Source organism: Hemicordylus capensis, chromosome 5 (assembly GCF_027244095.1).
Source record: "Hemicordylus capensis ecotype Gifberg chromosome 5, rHemCap1.1.pri, whole genome shotgun sequence".
NCBI classification, from domain to species: Eukaryota; Metazoa; Chordata; class Lepidosauria; order Squamata; family Cordylidae; genus Hemicordylus; species Hemicordylus capensis.
In genome coordinates, this window is record NC_069661.1 from 78,618,659 (window position 1) to 78,636,189 (window position 17,531).

At 44.3% G+C, this 17,531-nt stretch overlaps 1 long non-coding RNA gene across 1 annotated transcript in view; it reads left to right on the forward strand.

Moving 5' to 3' along the window:
* The first annotated feature begins 1,616 nt into the window (after positions 1–1,616).
* The window catches only part of LOC128326379 (uncharacterized), a 79,917-nt gene continuing 64,002 nt past the window's right edge, over positions 1,617–17,531 (forward strand). Inside the window, exon 1 of the long non-coding RNA XR_008308017.1 lies at positions 1,617–1,765. This is a non-coding gene — a long non-coding RNA (uncharacterized LOC128326379). The remainder of the gene's footprint in view (positions 1,766–17,531) is intronic.

Sequence of the window (17,531 nt, forward strand, 5' to 3'; positions counted from 1 at the left end):
CATTACAATTGACGTGCATTACAATACTCTCACACAGTTGTAAAGCAAAGTGTGCCATCAAGTCGATTTTTACTCCTGGTGCCCACAGAGCCCTGTGGTTTTCTTTGGTGGAATACAGGAGGGGTTTACCATTGCCTCCTCCTGCACAGTATGATATGATGCCTTTCAGCATCTTCCTATATCGCTGCTATCCGATACAGTAGCAGCGGGGATTCGAACCAGCAACCTTCTGCTTTTTAGTCAAGCATTTTCCCATGGGCCTGTAGGTGTAATGAAGACACAAATGGCTAAGATCAGGCTTTGTTTTTCTTCAAAAGGCCATAGCTGGTGTATCAGCTGAGTTTCTTAAGTGTTCCTAGCTATCACTGCCACTTGAATGTTCAGGAGCAGCACTGAATCCAGGAGTACCTACAAGCTACAAACATTCTCTCCCACCCACCCAGGGGAGTGCAATTCCATCAAGAACAGACTACATATCCCAGATTGCTGGTATCCCCACCAACTAATAGTACTTTCAATTTCTCTGGATTAAATTTCAGTTTGTTCACCCCAATCCAGTCTAGTTCTGATGCCGTGTACTAGTTCAGGATCTGCAACATCTACCTAGGATAAGAAGATGGAAACAAAAGGAGGAGTTGTGCATTCATCAGCATTCTGGTGACACTTCAGCCCAATAGATAAGTGACACCAAGATGTAGGCAGTACTCTGTAAGAATGTATAGCTCTAAAATATTATATACATAAACAAAATATATATGTAAGAAAAAGAGATTGTAGCTATAGAGGTAGGATTAAATACTGGTCCAGGAACTTGCTAAAAAAGGGCAATCTAATGACAGGAATTCACACTGTAATGGCATCTTTAGGGTACTGCAAGGGGGAGTGTGATCTTACAGCTTCTTTGGTTCCTATTATAAGTATATGTTTTTTCCTGAGTATTTAAGTACTACATAGCAAAACACTTGTCACTTTGAGAAATACTAGGTGATTAGAGGGAGGTCCTGTGAACTACAGTGACCCCTGAGTAGGAGGATGTTGTCATGGATATTAAGAATAAAATCACCCCTTTTAATATGATTCAATTTTGGCCTAAAACAAGATAACCTTCTGACCTGTAACCTGTTCACCAGAGAATTCATGCTCATGCTTGTGTTTACCAGGATTGTTTGAGATAGCAAAGTTATCTAGTTCTCTGTTCCTTCGATATAGGGATTAGTGAAGTAATTTATATCTACATGAAAGGGGTTAATCTTAAAATCTGAGTTGGAGTAACAATAAAAGAAAGAAAGAAAGAAAAAGAAAGAAGTGTAAACAAGACAGTAGGTCTGTTCACAGGACTGTTTGGAGGAGGACTGGAGGGTCAGAGAGCTCCTACCCCAATAGCAGCACGCAAACACACTCTGTTTGAGTCAATGAACCCAGGAAACACATGATTAAGCCATGCCCAGCATTCATTACTGAAATCAGGAGCTGCAAGCACAGAAAGTCCTCCAAAGGCCTAGCAGGCCTTCCAGCATGCTTTGCACTGCCAGTAGACTGGAAAGCCTCATGTCAGCAGCTGCCCTCTGATTGGCCACAAAGAAGCAGGAGGCGGACCCAACCCTGCTGAAGCAGCACCAGTATCAGGATCATAGAGTGGTCTTTGTAGAGTTGCACATCCATGATGGCAGCCCCTATAGCTACAGCTCTTTATTGTCTCCAGGTGTGCTGAATCCCAGAAGCTGAGTTCAAGAGGTAAATGGATCTGCACAGCCTGAAAGGCAAGGTAAGAGAGCAAGATACAAAAGGTGGGCTACCCTGCTTTGAGCAAGCTGGATAGGGGGAATTTTCATTTCACAAGATTATGCAAACCAGGGTATAATGCCTCCTACATGGATTTTAATGCCTATGTGGCCTAGTTTGTTTTCTTTATGCTTTTTTTTCCTTATGCTTTTCTTAGTCTATTGGGAGAAGCATTGGAATGCTGACACTTTTCTCTGGGTTATGATTTTCTGCTTGATCATGAGAAATTTTAGAATTAACAAGTTGTTCTGGTAAGAACTAACCTGCCTACTTGCCTTTCACTATAATCTTAATTGACCATTACCATCCTCATAAGTTAGCCCACTTCAACCTTAAATGTTCAAGTGCCTGCCATTTTGAATTGGGCTGGATGATATCACAAACTATGCCTTTGAGCCTTCCTTATGTGTTCCTACACCTTTAGCAAATTTGGTTCAAATCAGTTAGGCGGGTTCACAAATTAGCGCACTTGCGCCTCAAACATTCATTAGTCCACCATCTTGAATTGGGGTGGATGACATCATCACAAACTATGCCACTTGGGTGTCCCTATGTGTCACTCACTACAACTGTACCAAATTTGGTTCAAATCAGTTAGGCAGTCCACAAGATAGCTTACTTGTGCCTCAAAAGTCTGCCATCTTAAATCAGGGTTGATGACATCATCACAAACTGTGCTGTTGAGGTGTCCCTACAACTGTACTCAATTTGGTTCATGTTGGTCTAGGCATTGCAAAGTTGATAGAGGGGGACACACATGGATACATACACAGAGAGAATGCTGGCTGATTTCATAAGCCTACTTTCCTTAGGAAATAAGCCTACTTTCCTTAGGAAAGTAGGCTTAAAAAAAGAAGCTTAAACTCAGATGAAGGGACAGTCAAGTTGCTCTTCAGTACCTCACTTGACTCTTTGCAGCTTAAGACCAGCTGTGGTAGACTGTGAATTAAGAATTAGTTCCTTAAAATTCTCTTTCATATAAAACTTGTGTAATCAATTCAGCTTTCAATGTCTTATGCTTGCTTGCTTGATTTATTGTTAGATTTTGATACCACCTTTTATTAAAATAATATCAAGGTAGTTTACAGAACATTTTAAACAGCATACAGTTATAAAACAGTTACAATAAAAATATTAAACTGGAATCTAAAAATACAAATCTAATTTTAAAAAATACAATGAGATCATAAAATACAGAGCAGCAGTAACACAAACAACACTCATATAGAAGCTAGGGTAAAAAGCCAAGATTTCACTTGCATTCTAAAAACTGTGATGGAGACTGAGGAGCGGATGTCCACTGGGAGAGCATTCCATAGTCTGGGGACAACAACAGAGTAACTATTTTAGCAGAAGATTTTTCTGTCAACTTCTTATCTTTTATATTGTCAATAATAATACCCTAGTACAGTGGTTCCCAACTTGGGGGCCTCCAGATTTTGCTGAACTACAACTTCCATCATCCCCAGCTACAAAATTGTAGCTGGGGCTGATGGGAGTTGTAGTTCAGCAACATTTGGAGGCTCCCAGGCTGGGAACCACTGCCCTAGTGAACAAGAGCTTACACAGTGGTGCATTCTTTAAAGTGGAGCTTTGCACACATCTTATAGTTTCCTGATACAAGTTAAAGCTAATCGAAATACTGGAGGAGTGAAAAGTCATCTAATTAGAAGCAATCCATGACAATGCAATCTGTGTCAAAGAATCTGTGAGGTTGTCCACACGACCAGGCAGGGCGGTGGGTGGGTGGAAGCTGGCTTAACTCACCTTCCCCCAGATGACCCCTCCAGTGTTGCTGCGAGTGCGGAGCAGAGCACATGCAGTGCGGAGCTCCGGAGGTCAGGATGATGTGCCTCTGGAAATCCCACAGTGCACCATGTGATGCACGATGCATTGCAGAATTCCCCCCAGAAGACAGGTGCTCTAGGCATACATCTGTGTCTGCTGGGGCTAAACATAGCCCCAGTGAGCACATGACCCAGTAGCCTGGGCTAAGGGAGTACTTGCTGCTGCTATTTGCGCCAGAATAATGGGAACTTCCCTACTAGGGTAAAGAGCAGTCACAAGGGAACTGATCCATATTAGAATAGTGGCAAGGAAAAGTTAAAAGTCCTTTCCCCCCATGCTTTGATCCTGATCTTGAATCCCAACCCCATGGCTACTATTTAGAGAATAAAGGTGAAGCACATCAAGGTCAATCATGTCATTAATAAAATGTATAATCTGGCCCAAAATGAGTGTGTTCACTCATGGGCACATCTTAGCTGAGGAGTAAATAAAACCACCATGAATGAGAGAAGCAGACAGCTGAGGCAAGGGCAATCCGTGTTTGCTCCAGTTCCAAAGTTAGTTTAGAAAAATTCACTCTGAACAAGTGGAAGATATGGCTGGCCCCAGGATTTTTGGAACCCTAGGCAAAGTATGACTTTGGCGTTCCCACCCCATCTGAGAAGTGCAGAGTCCTGAATGTGCCTGGCAGCCAGGAATGATGAACTCACCAAGGAGTGAGTTCCTCTTCCTCTATAGCCCTCAAGCCCTGAGCACCCCAACACCAGCACGAGGCTTAGCTGGGCATGCAAATCCCTTGCACCTGAATGCCAGAGGGGAGACAACTGTCAGCTGGCAGGCAGATGATGCACCTAGACACACGGGATAGCAGCTGCTGCCTTCACTGGGGCGCACACTCGCTACAGCCCAGAAAGGGCCCTCCCAGGTGCTGGTGCTGCCACCTCCTCTCCTCTCCGCCAGTCTCCTCTGCTGCCTGTTCTTCCACTGTTGCCTTGTCAGTGAAGGGGTGCAGTGGGGTAGGCAGCGTGGTAGCAGTAGTACTCCTTAAAACTTGGTACTCTTGGCAACTGCTTAGGTTGCCTTTATGGATGGGCCAACCCTGACATCACACTCCCCAAATTTGTAGAAGACTGAGAAGAGTGAGTGTGTGATTGTGTTTGCATGAATCAGCCCACACCTAAATGCAATTGGTTAGCCCGCCAGCCAGCTGAGCAAAGAGGAGAACTAGGCCTTTTATAGACCCACCCAAGTCCTGCCTTTCACATAAGATGCCAAATGACTTAATAGTTTCACAAAGCTTTGCAAGACTCGTGGAGTTGCTGCCTGTATTCTTCTCAGACCAGTCCAAGAGCAAGACGTGCCTCTCTCTGAAGGGGATGGGGTGGGGTGTAGCGGGAAGTTTTACTATGGAGCAGTGTAGAAATGTAATACAGGCATAAACCTTTTTTTTAAAAAAAGAGCTATTTTTTGCAAAGGTGGAATGGAAGAATAATCTGTGTATATAAAAGACTTCTAATTGCATGTTGGGAAACATTTTTGTTGTTGTTAGATATCGCTCACACCACACTCTTAGGCATTTCTCCAGCATGCATCTGCATATTAGTCATGCACATGGTGGTAATGTGAGAAACTCTAAATACCAGCTTTTAAAAATTTACTGGCCTGACTTTATAAATGTGTTAAATTAGATGCTGAAACAAACACACACACCTAAATAAACAAAAGGACACAGGGAATAGGGATTGTGCTTACCTGCTAGCAAAAGCAGGTGGAAATCAGAGTTTAAAGGGACCACTGAGCACTGTGAAAATGTCTGTGTCTCAGGAAAAGGAACACCTGGGCCCACTCAGCTTGCACTGATGCACTGGAGAGTGGATTCCACAATGTATTCTCACTCTCTCAATTCATACTTGCAAGGCAACACACGCATGAGAAGAAGGGGATGTTGGCTCCACCTCCTGGCTTATAGTAATCCTATCACTTGGAATGGAAAACTAGTTAATTACGTTTCTGTCCAGGGCCAGCTCCTTGCCTTTTGCTTCTTGAGGGAAATGCAATGTGCTGCTCTGCCATGCCCCCTCATTGGCCCTCCTCCCACCTTACCTGCCCCAGTGCTACCCCTTTCCCCTCTCACTGCCTCACCTTCCAGGCACACACTGCACTCTGGCCTATGTTGCTGCCTGCAGTTTGGCCAGGTGGGCAATGTGCATCAGTGGCTCCATTGCCAGCCGGTCTCTCATCACTGCTGCCACTACTATAGCATCAACTTGTTCTCTCTCTCTCTCTCTCTCTCTCTCTCTCTCTCTCTCTCTCTCTCTCACACACACACACACACACACACACACACACACACACACACACACCCCCCAAGCGTGTCTGCTTTTTTTTCTGTGGCTGAAATGGAGGGAACAAAGCAGATATATTTGTTTCCGGAGAGCAAGCAATCTGCTCCTGTACCAGCTGCAGCTATGAGGAGAGGCTGGTGGGCAAAGCTGCTGCTAGATGCATGCAGACTGCCTGGCCAAATGGCAAGATCAGCGCAAGGCAGGCTAGAGGCCAGAGTGTACCTGGAAGGTGAAGGGGAAGAAGGGTGGCATCGGAGGGGGGGCACACAGAGATGGGCAACAGAGAAGAGGTGGGATGGTGGCAGCAGGAAGTTGTATTGCTCATTACAAATATTTATATACCACTTTTCAACAAAGTGGCTTGCACAGAAAAAATAAAAAGAATATAATATAAGCAAGTTTGGGTGAGAGACAGTCCTATTCATGAGTTATATTCAACACTAGGGATGTGCATGGATCGGGATTTGCGTTCTGTTCCAAGCTCGGAATGGAATGCAAATGTCTGGAATGTTCTGTCAGAACCACTGGTCGAGCTGGTTGTTCCAACAGAACAAGTTTAGAAAGTTCTGCGCGTTCTGAGTGCCATTTTGGAAGCCGGTTTCCCCCTTGCTGACTGGTTTTGGCATTGGCTTCCAATTGGCAGGTGATCTCCTTGCTGCTTGGTTGGCTTGTTATCATACAAATCAACTTGCTGCTTGTTTGGCTTGTTATCATACAAATCAACTTGATTTGTATGATAACAAGCCAACCAAACAGCAAGGAGATCACAGGTCATTTGGAAGCCAGTGCCAAAAGCAGTCAGCAAGGGAAAAACAGGCCTCCAAAATGGTGCTTGGAACACTCGAAATGTTCTGACTTGGAACTGGGTTGTTCCGTTCCAAGCTCAAAAAAGGCCCTTCATTTGAAGGGTGTTCTGTTTTGAGCATGAAACACTTGAAATGGCCCGTTTTGAGCTCAAAATGTTCTGCACATCCCTTTTCTACATTGTACAAGTGCACAGAGTACACAGGTACAATTACTTTCAGGTTATGTTGCACATCGCTACAGCAACATCCTTCCTGTCTTTATGATGCATTTGAGGGGTCTGTATCTCATATACTTTCACTTTTAAAATGAATGCAGGTATAGTCACACACAAAACATGTACATTCGTACAACTAGGCCTATAGGCAAGAGTGAGAATTCCTGTGAGAAAACTGTTTTGTCAGCTGTAGGAAAGTGCTGATACTTGTATGAGCCTCATTGTACTCTTTTATAGAAATACGTGAGAATTCAGAGTTGCTTAGTGCAATATTTGAAGAGCACCTGATGTAGTATGATAGAAGGACTGAGGGTTTCTCTCTCCCCCCCGCTCACCCCCACCAAGAGAGCAAATTGGGGGAAGGCAGTAGGAGTATGTATGAACTGTGGTTCAAATCACGATTTGAGCACCGTTTGGGAGCTTTAAAGAAAGAGGAGAGCAGGTCCTGCTAATATGTCAGGAGCCGCTGATGACCAAGGTGAAAAGTAGAAACCACAGAGGCAGTACTTGCAGCTATGCTGTTCCTAATCACATTCCTGAGGTAAAGTGACCATAAGGTGGGAACAGTACACTCCTTTGTACTGGGTTAGGTGTAAGAGGTAGCTAGTATGTCATAAGCCACTGAGGTGAAAAGCAAAAATTACAGAAGCTGTACTAGCAACTGTGCTGTTCCTAATCACATTCCTGAGGTAGTGACTCATTATGTCGCTGTGAGAGAAAGAGGACATACAGGTGGAAGCCTGTATTTGAAGTAATCTGAGAATTTTGTCTGTCAGTACTGGAGAACCTCGATATCTGTGGTCAGATAAAAGACACCTGACTTTGGCATATGCGGCGGGTGGGGGACCCACACCAACCTCATGTAGCCACGGATCAGAGGTGGGCAGAAATGACCGCGGAGGTAATTTATGGTCACCATTTTGTGTTTCAGGGCCTCAAAATGGCTCAATTTCTTTTTTAAAAAATTGAAAACACCCCGATGAATTTTGGCTGAGTTGGAGGTGATTTTTAGCAATTTGGGGGGCACAGTGCAACTCAGGGGACCAGCAAAGTATAGTAGGGAGCTTCCTCCCACATTTCCCCCTAAAATTTGGCTGATTTTCTATCATTTTCCTGATGACCAGGTACCTAACTCTCGCGATCCCATAGCCCAAATGACTCAATATTCATGGTTTCCATATCTGCGGTTGCAGCCAGGAATGGAACCCCTGCAGATCTCGAGGTCCTTCTCTATTTGAAGTAATCTGAGAACTTTGAAGGTCCGGGACAAAGATTCCAAATAGATAATCTAGCAACACCACTGTCTTTGAGAGGGGAGTTCCTACTCTATCTGTTGGGCCTAGACCTCCAGTTTTGTTAAGAGGGAGATGCTAGTAACCTATTTTAAGGGCCCGTTTCTACTTTCTTAGCTGTCTAGGAAGGAGTTGAGGCGCACAAGCAAGATTAATGAGGCAGGCTTCATATATGTTATTTTGACCTCATCCCCCATTAGTATATTACTGACAGCAGAACAAGCTATGTTCTCCTTAAGATTACAAACTTGTTTTGTAAAAAAATAAAAATAAATCCTGGCTAGTAGAAAGGCTCAGATGTGTTCCCATGTAATCACACTTGCAAGCTGATTGGAAGCCGTCTGATGTTTGTGAGAGCTTCCTGTTCATGTCAATGAGTTTTAGATAAGGCCCTTACAAGGATACAATCTCTGAAGTACCCGAGGAACTGAATCAAATCATAAATATCCTTCTTTTTAATAAAAAGCCATTCAAAACAAGGAGGCATTGGAAACGTCGGAGTTCTTCACCAGGTTTCTCCTCCTCTTTGCTTCTTGGCAAGAAGATCTGTGTCTAAGAAAAGATCATCCAAATTTAATAGGATAATCTGTGTGAAGAGATTTTCATAATGTCAAAGAGAAGATGAATTGCTGGCTCTGCTAGGTATGATTAACAATAGTACACCGAAAGAGACTAAAGTTCCTGTTGGGTTATTGTAATGTATTAGCTTAGATAACCAGCTAGTACTGTTTGGTTCTCTCTTAGCGCTGGGTAGTTGGACCCTTCTGTAGTATTGTGTTGAAATACACCCCACAGATGCATATAAGCTCTTTTAACCAGCCCCAAAGCTTGGTCTCATTGGTCCTGATACAAGCAGGGAACTTACAAGGATGGGGAACAATCACATATCTACAATGTGGCATTACAGCTGTATCTCACGTTGAGATTGGATGTTACGTGGGAGCAAACATAATGTGAAAGAACTGCATCAACAGCAATCACCATTACTCAAGTATAGTAGCAGAATTATACAAAGCTATAATATAACTTGAAAATAGTTGGGGAGGAGTTCATTCAGGGCTGAAGAGTGACTTGCTCATGTGTAATTGTAAATGCATATTGCCTGTTGTTACATCAGCTACATAAGGACAACTGTATGCATCAGAAATACAGCAGAAATATGTATATATGTATTTGTTTCATTCATTTATATGCCTCCCATCCTAGCAAAAAATGGTAAGTCTCTTATACCCATGGGGAGCACGTTCCACAACCTAGGGGCAACAACTGAGAAGCCCCATCCTAGGTTGCCGCCAGATGAACTGGTGGCACCTGAAGACGGATCTCTCCTGATGATCTTAATGATCATTGAGGATCTTGCAGAGAAAGGTTCTCTCATATAACCTGGGCCTAAGCCATTCAGTGCTCTCAAGGTGATAAACAGCACATTATATTTTGCACAGAAACAACAATAATGACAGCAACAAAACAACTAATATACTGGCAGCAAAACATACTGGCAGCCAGTTCAACTGTTTAAGGACAGGCATGATGCAGTCCCTCCAAGTTACCAAGGTGACCAATCTGGCTGCTGCATTTTGGACAAATGGTAGTTTATGAATTATGTAAAAGTCAGTCCTACATATAGTACATGTATGTATGTATGTATGTATGTATGTATGTATGTATGTATGTATAACATATTTTTATACTGCCCAAAGCACAAGTTCTCTGGTTGGTTTACAAAACAATTTAAAAACCAATAAAAAGATTGACATATTTCAACAATTACAATTTAAAAAGTTAAAACTATTAAAACTTAATTAAAACACAATTTAAAACAATATCTAATTAAAAGCCTGGGTGAACAAATGAATCTTGACTGCCCTTTTAAAAGTTATAAGAGATCGGGAGACTTTTATTTCATCAGGAAGTGTGTTCCAAAGCCTCGGGACAGCAATGGAGAAGGCCCGTTCCTGAGTAGCCACCTGATGAGCCAGGGGCAACTGCAGACGGACCTCTCCAGATGATCTCAGTGGGTGGTGTGGTTCATAGCAAAAAAGACATTCTCTTAAATACCCAGGGCCCAAGCTGTTTAGGGCTTTATAGGTTATAAACAAGAACTTGTACCCTGCCCGGAAACTTATCGGCAGCCAGTTCAGTTCTTTTAAGGTAGGAGTGATATGGTCTCTCCGAGATGATCCAGAGACCAACCTGGCTGCTGCATTCTGGACTAACTGCAGTTTCCGGACCACGTACAAAGGCAACCCCACATAGAGCGCATTGCGTAGTCAAGTCTGGAGGTGACCAGCAAATGTACTACTGTTCTGAGGTCATTTATCTCAAGAAATGGACACAGCTGGTGTATGAGAAGAAGCTGATAAAAGGCACCTCTGGCTACCGCCTCAACCTGGGACACCAGGGAGACTTTTGTGTCCAAAAGCACCCACAGACTGCATACCTGTTCCTTCTGGGGAAGTGTGACTCCATCCAGAACAGGCAGACCAAAATCATCTCTCGAGTTCTGACCTGCACAATAAGTACTTCCATCTTATCTGGATTCAGTCTCGGTTTGTTACCTCTCATCCAGCCCATCACTGCCTCCAGGCAGGCATTTAGGGAGGTTATGCCTTCTCCCCATGATGTTGACATGGAGAAATAGATTTGGGTGTCATCAGCATACTGATAGCACCCTGCACCAAATCTCCTGATGATCTTTCCCAGCTGTTTCATATAGATGTTAAACAACATTGGAGACAATACGGAGCCCTGAGGGACACCATACCGAAGTTCAATTTTTGAAGAACAACAGTCCCTGAGAAACACCATCTGGAATCTGCCTGAGAGGTAAGAGAGGCACCCCCAACACCCTCAGACTCTGCAGAAGGATACTATGGTTGATAGTATCGAAGGCCGCCGAGAGGTCCAAAAGGACCAACAGAGTCACACTTCCTCTGTCAATTTCCAATTGGAGATCATCCATCAGGCCGACCAAAGCAGTCTCCACCCCATAGCCCATCCAAAAGCCAGTCTGAAATGGGTCTAGATAATCAGTTTAATCCAAGACTGCCTGGAGTTGGGAAGCCACCACCCTCTTAATTACCTTGCCCAGCCACAGAAGGTTGGAGACAGGCCTATAGTTGCTCAACTCTGAGGAATCCAAGGTAGGCTTCTTCAGAAGTGATATAATAATTGCCTCCTAAAGGCAGGGTGGCATCCTGCCCTCCCTCAGAGAAGCATTTATGATCTCTACAAGGCCTTCCACAACAACCTCCCTGCCAGATAGTATTAGCCATGTCGGGCAAGGGTCAAAAGAACAGGTGGTAGGCTGCATCACTCCAAGCAGCTTGTCCACATCCTCACAAGTCACAAACTGAAACTGATCTAGCCTAACCACATAAGAGTAGTCACTGTACACCTCCGATTCAGACACTGCAGTAATTGTGGGGTCTAAATCCAAGTCGGCTGGAATACGAGTGATTGTATTCAGAAAAAAGAAATTAACAATGTCACAGCGGGTAATAGATGGTTCCAAATTCTGATTTGAGGGAGGAGGGACACTCACTAGACCCTCTCATAACCCTGGACAACTCTTCCAGATGTGAACTTGCAGACGCAATACGGGCCAAAAAGAATAGCTTCTTTACCACCCATATTGCCAGAGCATAGATCTTCAAATGAGCTCTATGTTGTAATCTGTCGGATTAGAGTCGAGTCTTCTTCCGCTTGTGCTCCAGTAGTCTACCTCACCGTTTCAGCCCCCGTAGTTCTTCCATATACCAAGGGGCCAGTTTTGAAGTGGGTCAGATAGGACGCTTAGGTGCGATCATGTCTACTGCCCTGGTGAGCTTGCTGTTCCAGTTCTCCACCAGGGCATCAACAAGATCACCGGCAGAGCCAACACTAAATCCCTCCAAGGCTTCTTGGAACCCTGTTGGATCCAATAACCTTCTTGGGCAGACCATTCTAATGGGCCCCTCACCTCTGCAAAGGTGCAGTGTGACTGTGAGTCCAACCTTAGCCAGATGGTGGTCCGTCCATGACAATGGGGAAATCACAGAAGTCCCCACCCATGGAACACCACCCTGATCAGAGTGAAAGACCAGATCAAGCGTGTGACCTACAATGTGTGTCGGTCCAGAGACTACTTGAGATAGGCCCATAGTTGTCATGGCTGCTATGAATTCCTGAGCCACCCCAGACAAATCAGTCCCAAAGTTGACATTGAAGTCCCCCAGCACCACAAGCCTGGGAGACTCCAACACAAAACCCGAGACCAAGTCTGTCAGCTTAGTTAGGGACTCCATTGGGCAGCGGGGCAATCAGTACACCAAGAGAAGTCCTGGTCTATCCCTGGTCCCCAAACTTAGGTACACACATTCAATATGGTCAGACACTTCGACAGGGATCCTGGTCAGGGAAAGGTTATTCTTATAGACCAGAGCTACTCCACCTCCCTGCCCACGTCCCTGCACCTGCTTCTTAACAGAGTACCCTGGAGGGAGAAGCGGGAACCAGACTGGGCCGCCCGCCTGGCCAACCAAGTCTCTGTAATACATACCAGGTCGGCCCCTTCATCCAGAATCAGATCATGGATGGTTTCTGACTTATTCTGGACAGACCTGGCATTACAGAGGAGCAAGGTGAGAGTCTGTGGGAGGTTGGCACTACTCCCCAAGGTCAAAGATCTGGCAGGGCAGCTGGAAGGGGCAACAGTTAATAGATTTCTGACTTCCCTTCCCTTGTAACGATGCGCTGACCTGCCAACTTTACTCCATCCATTCCCCACCACCACCAGAATAGCCATCCCACAGTCAGTGGATACACCCCCTGTCTCCCCATCCCCAGACAAACCAAAACACATCTAGAATACCCAGGATTGCCAAAAAAATATCATGAGACCCTCACCCTCATTGCCCCCCAATGTGGCTCCCCCAAAGGGGCAGCAGTCCTTTTATAAGCCCAGAAAGATGGTTAATCTGAGCACCTGACCCTCAGGAACTGCTGACTCACCCCCTCTGGCCCCAATCCCGCACAGACTCACCTGCAGGGCAGCCACAGCCTCACATGCTAGGGGGCACACTGGCTGGCAAGCTGACAACAGCAGACAGCAACCACACAGGTTCTCACCAATGGGCAGCCACTGTCTCTGGGAAGCAGATGTTAAAGCCTCCTCCTCCCTACAAGGCTTCTGGCAACTAACCTTGAGGTTATCAGCTGATGCACCACTGTTTTGAGATCATTGTCTTCAAGGAACAGGCGGAGCTGTTGTATCAGCTGAAGCTGGTGCTTTTTAGTTTTTTAAAAAACCCACTCTTGGCTATAGCTTCAGCCTGAGACACCAGGGTCAGACAAGGATCCAATAATATGCCCAGAATGTGTACCTGTTCTTTCTTGGGGAGTGTAGCCTCATCCAGAACAGGATATTAGATCCTATCTTCCAGATTATAACCCCCCACAATGAGCAACTCCATCTTGTTTGGATTCAGCTTCAGTTATTTATTTATTTATTATTTATTTATTTATTAAAATTTTCTTATACACCGCCTCCTCCAAAGACTCTAGAAGGTGAACAACAACACCAATATCAATCAATTTTTAATAACAATAATTAATAATAATAAATAAAAGGGTAAATGCCTGGTGAAACAGGTGGGTCTTAAGAAGGGCCTTAAAAGCAGCCAGGGAGGCGGCTGACCAAATCTGGGGGAAAGCGTGTTCCAACGAAGAGGGACGGGTGCAGAGAAGGCCCAGGCACCACACACTATGGGCCCAGGCACCACACACTACACCAGGGCCTGGGACACTGAGGGCCATCTGGGAAGAACTCACAGGCTGGGATACAACCGGCTGAGAGAGGCGATCCCAGAGATATATAAGTGCTAAGCCCATAAGGGTTTTGTAGGTGAGAACCAGCACTTTGAATTGGACCCAGAAGCGAACAGGCTTATTATCTCTCACCGAGCCCATTACTGCCTGTAGGCAGCCATTTAGGGAGATGTTATTATCAGGGAATGGTATTGACATGAAGAGATAGATTTGGAAGTCATCAGCATAATGATAACACCCAGTGCCAAATGTCCTGATGACATCATCCAGCAGTTTCATGTAGATGTTAAAGAGAATTGGTGAAAGAATTTTTGAAGAGCAACTGTCGTCATCTGAAATCTGCTCTTGTAGTGATGTTGACTCCTCTAAGCAGCAAGATGACAGATGCCCGCTTTGTCCGCTCTAAGTGTGCACAGAGGGCTTGTTGAACTCCTGAACAGGATTCTGGTAAAGGCCTTAACTAGGAGGCAGGTCTGAACCAATATGAAGTAACCCAGCAAGTCACCCCAACCCTAAAAAGGAAAGTAACAGAGAAAGAAATTTCCCAGGAGTAACCTCACAAAATATCAATGACGTTACAAAATATGTTATATTTTGAGGTCATTCACACAATCAAAAACTGTGTCCTACCCGAATTTGGGCTGTGTGTGCTCCCAATTTTCAGTTGTGTGGAAGCAAGGCAAGATGAAAAATTGGGTAAAAGTGATTGTGTGGAAGCAAGGTAGGAGGAAAAGCTACCCAGGTTTTCCTCCTAAATTGCTTCCAAACAACTGAAAATTGGGAGTACACACAGCTCCCAAACCCGGGTAAAACACAGTTTTTGATTTATGAATTACCTTTTTATTTCTTACCTGAAATCAATATGCATATAAGAACTTGTACCACAATCATTCTAAGTAAATTTAAGAAGAAAAATTAAAAACTTATTTCAGTTTTACTAAGGACCTAGGAAGTCTCCCTCTCCCCCCACTTCTTCCCTTTTCCACATTCACCCAAAGTTTTTAACCATGCTACAGGATAGCTTATAATATATGGGAAATATAATAAGAGTATAACCTTTTCAAATCTTGTGTGAAATTGTGATTTTGTCTCCGATGTGTCAAAAAAGGAGCCAGCGTGGTGTAGTGGTTAGAGTGCTGGACTAGGACCGGGGAGACCCGAGTTCAAATCCCCATTCAGCCATGATAAGCTGGGTGACTCTGGGCCAGTCACTTCTCTCTCAGCCTAACCTACTTCACAGGGTTGTTGTGAAAGAGAAACTCAAGTATGTAGTACACTGCTCTGGGCTCCTTGGAGGAAGAGTGGGATATAAATGTAATAATAATAATAATAATAAATAAAAAGAGTCTGAGTAGTGACTGCGGGACTACCTAAAAGAAGGGCATCCCATATCAACCATCATGACAGTTAATGTAGTATAACAGCTTTATTGGTTATATTTACTCAATTTATTGTAATTCTGAATGGCTGTGTTATTGTCACTTCTGCTTCTGTTTGGCCTATGGCTGCAATAAAAGAGCTACTATTACTACTAACAGCTTTATTGGTATACACACACTATGGCCTGGTTCACACAATCTTTTGAATCTTGGTTTAACATGGGTTGCCAACATTGGCATGATGGTGTGAACCCACACCAAGGTGGCTTATGGCCTGAGATGAATCTGCCTTGGTATGTGTTCACATAATCATCCTAATTGAAACCTAGATTTGAAAGACTGTGAAGCTCTTCTCATGATAGGTGAGAAGAGCTTCCAGTGGTTCTGTGGGGAGAGCAGGTTAACTTACCCTGCCCCGCAGATTATCGCCAAGCCATCCCTGGGCGGCCGATTGACCGCCCACACAATTACCGGCTCCATCACTGAGCCAGTTGGGGTGGCAGGGGTCGGGGGCCACCTGGTCCCCGGAAGTCTCAGGATGCCCCATGCGAGTGCACAGGGCATCCTGGAGATACCCCCGGGACTGGGAGGCTTCTTTCAGCCTCCCAGCAGGGGTCTCCTTGTGTGTTGCTGTGGTGTGGAGTCGCACTACCGTGGCACATGACCAGAAAACCCAGGTTTGCAGAGCACTCACGCCGCTAACCTGGGTTAAGGGTAGGGCTTCTTTGGCGGACTAGCCACCAGAGAACCACTGGGCCCGCCCGCAAGGCCAGTGGTTCTCACGATGGGGGGAAACCAGGCTGGGCTCCCCGGTTTCCCCCCATCATTAAAATAGCCTCTTTGGGAACCAGGCCACTGTGTCCTATGCCAGCTACATATACCTATAGGACAGTGGTGTCAAATTGCAACCCACAGCCCATTTCCCTTTCAGTAGTTGTATAAAATACCATGGGGCATGCTCGTTGTCTGACAACAATCTTTTAACAACAAATCCAGAAGTACTGCTAACTTTACTTTTAGGGATGTTAACAGTATACTTGGACTTAAGCCCCATTATGAAGTTAGTGGGATTATTTCTGAATAAATATTCATAGCACAAATATTCATTGTGCTGCAAATAAATAATACACCAATTACTTCTATTGTAAGGTTTATTCTGAAAGCTAGGTTATAATGGAATTTAATGAAAATCCTGAATTGTAGCTCTGTGAAAATCCTGAATTGTAGCTATACTGCCTTTAGGCACATTGTAAAGGTTTCCAGAGTTCTGGCTATAATGTGTCAGGAAGATGCACGTTCATCAATCAAATGCCATAAGGGAGTAAATTGGGAAATGGCGTATTAGGAATAAACAGAGTTCTAAAATAGGAGAAATGCAGTGACAGGCAGCCTTAACAGAGCAATTAGTTTCTAAACATAGAAGCGATTTCAAGGCCTCTCTGAATGTAGAGGAGACAATTATTGCCTAAACAAATAAACTAGTGTCTTTGAACCCCAGGCACCAACTAACATGCTAGTTTGAGACTCTATTCTACAGCTTTAATAGCAAGGAGACATTATGCTTTAGTCTCTTACTTCCTTTGGTGTGCTAATGTGTGCCACTTTTAGAGATTGATTAGGTGACCTGAATAAAATAGAGGGAAACATTTGAAACTGGGTTGTGAGTTTTGCACAATTCTGTTATCTTTTTTTTTTTTTTTTTTAAGTTGACCTTTGATAGAAATGAGGGGACAAAGAGCACATGGCCCAAACCACCTATACACTTCATAACCCACTTTCTCTAATCTGATAAAGTATCTCAACTTTGTATTCATGACATTTGAACATATCTAAAGACTATGCAGGGATCGGTCTAACAGAGAGATACCTGGGGATAGCATTATTACAAGGGGACTTGGGAGTGCTCCACATAAAGTATTTTTCATACATGGATATAATCTCCATATAGGAAAATATATTTATTATTCAAAGAGTGTGTTCACATGACACAATTAGAGTTCAGTGGCAAGCCTGACTTCTGGGGGTGGAGGTGAGGTGAGGTGGGGTGGGAAGGGGTGGGAAGCTGACACTGGCCATGTCGTCTGAACCTGCCAACGTCGGCTCTGTCAGTGCAACT